Source organism: Giraffa tippelskirchi, chromosome 9 (assembly GCF_054371585.1).
Source record: "Giraffa tippelskirchi isolate mGirTip1 chromosome 9, T2T-mGirTip1v1.2.pri, whole genome shotgun sequence".
In the NCBI taxonomy this organism is placed as follows: domain Eukaryota; kingdom Metazoa; phylum Chordata; class Mammalia; order Artiodactyla; family Giraffidae; genus Giraffa; species Giraffa tippelskirchi.
The window spans coordinates 144,879,024-144,885,023 of record NC_137283.1 but is presented as its reverse complement, the minus strand read 5'-3'; the positions used below and the strand labels follow the sequence as shown (position 1 = coordinate 144,885,023).

Here is a 6,000-nt window from a genome sequence, read left to right as displayed (position 1 = left end):
CTTCCACTTTTCTATCTTCGTTTATTAATTTTTGAGAGTTTGATATTAAAACTCCAACTAAAAATCTTAATTTATCTACTTAAAAATAATTATAATATATTGTGGAACTATATGTAACTTTGTTCCTGTATTTTCCAAGTCTCCTATGAATGTGTTATCATACTTTCCTAATTAAAAAAATCAGTGAAGCAATTGCCTTCTTTTTCTGTTAGGTTTTGAAGAGAGGTGTGAATCCAAAATATTTACCCCACTCTGAGTTTTTGTTTGTTTGTTTAATGTGTAGAGATAAACAGATAAAACATTAAAGTACTCTGTAAGTGCTCCTTAAGAAAACAACTTGAAAAAAGAGAGCAGTCCCTCAAGAAATAAAATAATTCAGGAACGGATATGTTAGGATGAACACTGAATGCATTTAAATATAGAATTAAGAGTGAACATCTGGGAGAAGACGGTCGAGCCCTTATAAACGTGCTGAGTGCTCAAAGCTGAAAGTAATACAAGCGATGGAAATCCGGAGACTGTGGAGAAGATGGATAGACGTGGACGCTGTTAACATTTCAGAGCGACGAGAGAGTTTGAAATACGTAGTGAACTGTCTCTCTAAGTCGTTTGACTTAATGCTTATAGGCCTCTTTCAGCAATGTGTATCTTGCAGGGAAGAAAGCAACCGCTGGAGGTTTGCTTGTTTCTCCAATCCAAAGACCATTTTAAAATGACTTCAAGCACACCCAGTATGATTCCATAACTGTAAAATAATTTCCTTCTAATCTTTTCTGTGCCTTAGTGTCTCCAGCTGTGAGACCCGGAGGAGGAGTATTTCTCTGCCGGGAGAGGGGTCGTGAGGACTCCGTGTGTTTACCTGTGAAGTGCTTAGCACACTGCCTGACTCAGAACGAGTGGGCACAGTTAGGCTGCCATGATTTCCACGCGGCACGGAGAGAGGAGGTAAGCTTGGCCTATGGCAGTATTCTCCTAGCATCTGTCGTGTTTCTCATTTCTGATTTGGCTCCGGGCGGTTCATCCTGGTGGTGACTTGAGTGAACCATCCCCGCTACGGTATGGGGCTCCGAGCTGGTTCGGGTCTACCTGCGCCAGCTCTGCACCTGGGCGACCTTGGCTTAGCCCCATACAGATGACTCCATCGGCCAGGCGTCTGGGCGCCGGTCCTCTTCCTCCGCCCAGGCCGCCGACCCCCTGGCTCCCCAGCGGGGCCGCCTCTTGCCACGTGACGCCCCCGCCAGGGGCCCCAGCGCCCTCCTCGCGGCCGCGCCGTTCCGGCTCCGGGGCTCCGCCTGTGCGCGGCCTCCTCGGCGCAGCCATCCTCGCGGCCGCCGAGGGCGGCAAAAACCCACGGCATCTGCCATTTGTCATTCAGCCCGTCGGTACCGCCCCAAGCCTTGATTTAAGCCCGTGTGGGGCGGATTCTGGCCTCACTCTCCTGGAGAGCGGACAGCAGGACGGACGCACAGGGCGGCTCTCCTTGCAGCCGCTCGGACCGCGGGGCCTTGGCGCACGGGGCGCTTCCCCGGGTTGCCGTCATGGCCGCGGAGGCGGCACGCCTGAGCTGCCGCGCTTGAGTTCCGGGGGGCTCCGGACCCCGCAGGGTAGGTGGCGGGGAGGCTCGCAGCCGCGCTCGGGGCGAGTTGAGAGGGGGAACTGAGGGGCCGCGGCCGGCCTGGGGCGGCGGGGCGGCAATATTGCCGCGAAACGGGCACCGCGCCGGGCTCCGTGCCGCGCTCTGGAGGGTGTGCCGCTGCTGCCGCGCCGCGTACGTGAGGGGGTCCAGGCTCCTGGGGACCCAGCGTGAAACTCCTGACAAATTGTCTCTGGGCAAGCCAGCTCGGCTCCGACAACGAATTCTTTCCCCCACCCCGGCTGTTCTTCATGCCACTTTTTGAAACGCTCGCATGTAGTTGATCTGCGGTACATAGACTCGGTTTTTGAAACCTGGCACTCGAACCTTGCTAAAAGGCCAGGGTGGGGTGGGGTTGCGGTGCAGGGTGGAGGGGGAGAGAAAGTCTGTTCAAAGTAATAATGTGACTAAACATGAAATGTTTGCGTTTACATCCATGATGGAAAATGTGATTCGATTCACGCTTTTAGACCTATGGACCCTATCAGGTAGGCACTGAAGACGATTTTAAAATGCGGGCTCTTGAAAATTTCCTAGATGAGGATAACTAATAAATGCAACTTCGGTTATTTACGCTTAGCATCAAACTTTCAGGGCAGTGCCGGGGATTTTTACTTCTTAATAAATATACTCTTGTAATTTTGATTCCTTTTTTTCTTCTTCTTCAACAAATGTTACTTTTATGTTTTAGGAAACCAATAAAAATTAAAAATAGAAACACTCAGCTTAGGTCCTCCTTCTTCCAGGAATCCTTCTCTAACCCCTCCCTCCCCAGGCAGGATCGGAGGCCCCTCCTGTGAGCTTTCTGGGGCCTCACTGAGGTCCTGGTCCCTTATGTCCTTCCCCTATCCCCCTCCCGTATATTAACCCATCAGTCTCGCTCGGAGCCCGGTGGCTACTTAGCACATGGTAAGTGATTAATACTGTTTAACGACCAAAGGAAAAGATAAAACGAGCTGATGTTTCACAGTTCTAGCCCTGAAATTATAGAGTGGTAAATTAGATAAGAACGTTTACTTAAAGTTAAGGATTTAGAAAAGTTGACAACATCCGATGTTCGGGCTGCACGTCCCAGCAGTTCCACTCCCAGGTATTTATCTTGTAGCCGTGATGTTTTTCCAAGATTGAAACCCATTTAGTGGGTCATGAAAACAATTAAGTGGCGAGCGATCAGAATTTGTAAAACGCGAACTAACAGAGAATAGAAAATCGTCAGAATGTGTCTCAGGTCATAGGGTATTTGCTTCATGAAACTTTTTTTTTCTTCTCAGTTTTATACACACACAGACGTGTGTCATGATGTAAAACGTCATTCCTTAGTATGAGTCATGGTTGAAAAAGTTTGAAAGCCACTGCCCTAGATAAATTTTCATACATATACACAAGCAGACGTGTACAAGAAGGTTGGATATGGTGTTGTTTGTAAAACTCCGAAGCTGGAAGCAACCTCCGTGTCCATCTGAAGGAGGAAGATAAATTATACTCCAGTCATAAAATGGAGCCCACCCAGTACAGTGGTGAATGAAGTCGTTTTGTGTTTTAACACAAATGCATCTTAATAACGTTGAGGAAAAAAAAAAGTTGCTGAAGAAGACTGTATGATATCATCTATGTGAAATTCAGAACCTGGTGAAATAAAGGTGTGGTTTATGGGTGAATATGTAGACATTAAAAACTGTATAGAAAATTTGTACAGCAATTAACCCCATAAAAATCAAGTTAGTGGTCATCTCTTAGGGGTGAATGTGAAGGAACACACTATGAGGTTTTGGCCGGGGGCAGGTTTTGAGACGCTGAAAATGCTGTATCTCCTGACCTCCGCAGTAGTTACATGCGTGTTTACTTTGTAACTCTTTGTTAATGCTACATATAATGTCTGTATGTTAAATTTTCCTGAAAGTATATTAAAACATGGGCTTCACAAAATGAAGAAATCTGAAGCTTCCCAGCTTTCCTTTAAAGAAGTCCTGACCAGGGAGAGGTACTTAGGGAATTTAAACAATATTAATAATAATTTATTTCATAAACTCTGTGGATACATCAGTGTTCATTAAATTCTTTATGTTTTATATCTTTAATAATTTGTTAATATTTAGAAGAAAATAAAAATCATTCACAGATAATACTATGAACATTTTAGTGTGCTTTTCTAAAAAGCAACTTTTATATATTTTTACAAAATTGAAGTTATAGTTTATATAGTAATGTAAGCTAAAATCAAATTATACAAAAAAATTGAATACTGAAAAGTATATGAAAATGTAACATCTTCTACAAGGAATTTAAAATGCTAACATGCTGTTTGTTATATTTACTTCAACAATTTCAGTTCCTCAGTCACTCTAGGCCACATTTCAAGTGCTCAGTAACTACATGTGACTAGTGGCTCTTATATTTTATTATTCTGTATTACTTTATATTATGCTGTATTATATAACAGAACATTTCCATCACTGCAAAAATTTCTGTTGGAAAACAGTTCAAGATACAGGCCCTTTGGCTGCATACACTGCAGGCAATTTCTTCTTTGTGCTTTTGTGTCTTAAGATGTTCTTTATTATTAAGGAAATATATGTTGAAATTTTTTTCTAAAAGTTTTTAAGCTTGCATTGTTCACATTTCTTTAATTTATCTGATAAGTATATGTATACATAAATGAACATATTTATGTTGTGAGATCAAGATTTATTTGTTTGCTTTTTTCCATGCGCAGTACCAATGGTTTGCGGTGCCACCTCTCTCATATATATATTTCCAGAAATACTTGGGCTCATTTCTGGATTCTCTGGTCATTTATTTGTCTCTTCCTGCAAATATTACAGATTTTTTCCTTACTTTTGTCTTATGTGTAGTATATTTTTCAGTTCTAAGAATTAAAAACGTTTTTCATTATGATTTTTTTTTCTTTTTCCTATGAGATTTTTAGAAGTATTTTCAATTTTCAAATGTGGAAAGTTTTATGAGTTATCCTTTTGTTATTGATTTTTTTTTAAGCTTGCAGCGTAGTCAGCAAATTAGGGTTCTGTGCTACCAGTTCTTTGAAATTTAAGAATTGCTTTATGGCCTCACGGTTAGTTTTTCAACTGCTCGTTGAATGATTGAAAAGAATATATATTCACAGGCTTTTGAGGCAAGGTAGGTATATAAGTAAATGAACACACACACACATATATATATATGTCTTAGATCAGACATAAAAATTGTAATGTTCAAATCTTTTTTAACCTTGCTAATTTTTGGTTTGTTTAATTACTGAGATTGGTATAATAAAAATGTCACAATAAAATAATGAATTTTCTCAGTTTCTTTTTGTAATTCTGTCAACTTTGCATTATAAAAGTTGAAGGTACATACAAGTTACATGCATACAAGAAGAGTGCGTACTGCTTTTTCTTCTTTGGGTATTGGATCTTTTGTCATTCTATAGTGGTGTTCTATGCCTCCTCACTCAAATGCCTGTTATGTTAAAATCCATTTTGTTTTATAATATCCTAGTCACACCTCTCTCTTAGTTAGCATTTGCTTAGAATATCTCTTTCACAGGTAAAACCTGATAGTTTTCTCTAATCCACTCTGACAATATGTCTTTTAACTGGATCCTCAGTCCAATTGAATTTAATATAGTAACTGATGCACTTAAGATGAAAGTTAGCATTATCTTTTATGGTTGTTTTTGTCCTGTCTTTTTTTTTTTCCTCTTTTGCTACCTTTTGGATTTTTTTCTTATTCCATTTTCTTCCCTCTCCACTAGTATGAAAATCACATATTTTATTATTTTAGTGGTGTCATTCAAAATTTTAGTGTACCAACTTAATCTGAAGTTTATCAATTTTTTCCCTTTTACAGATAATTCAAGAAGCATAAGTTGCCTTGATAACCATTTAATCTCCCAGCTTAAATGTTGTTGTCTTCCAGAGTTTAGTTCCATCTTGATTTTTTCTCCTATAAATTTGACATCACTGTTTTGTGTTTTTTTTGTGATTTGTCATTCTTTCTTGCACCTCAGATCTTTCTCTTCTTCCTAAAAAATATATTTTAGGAGCTTGTTTATTAAGGGACAGTTGACGGCAAACTTTATCTGAAAATGGCTTTATTTTGCATTCATTTTTGAATGATAGTTTTGTTAGATGTATATTTCCCGGCCAGCAGTATCTTTCTCAACCCTTTGAAGGTGACATTCCAGTGACTTCTACTTTCAGTGTTACAGTTCAAATAACTTATTTGTTGGTAATTTGTTTGTTTTTCCTGATTTTAAGATCTCTTTTGTTCTCTACAGCTTTGTGACAGAACGTGTCTTGGTGTGGACATTTCATTGATCCTGGATTTATTGTGTTCCTGTCTCTAAGGTTTGTTTTTCATCACTACTT

The 6,000-nt window shown here is 40.4% G+C and overlaps 1 protein-coding gene across 39 annotated transcripts in view; it reads left to right on the top strand.

Annotated features, from left to right (window-relative positions):
* Positions 1–1,282: 1,282 nt before the first annotated feature.
* PLAGL1 (PLAG1 like zinc finger 1) overlaps positions 1,283–6,000 on the top strand; it is a 55,940-nt gene continuing 51,222 nt past the window's right edge. For all 39 annotated transcript variants that reach the window (XM_081531024.1, XM_081531023.1, XM_081531016.1 and 36 more), the window contains exons 1-2: positions 1,283–1,604; positions 5,910–5,979. The gene's annotated coding sequence lies outside the window, so the exon portion shown is untranslated. The remainder of the gene's footprint in view (positions 1,605–5,909; positions 5,980–6,000) is intronic.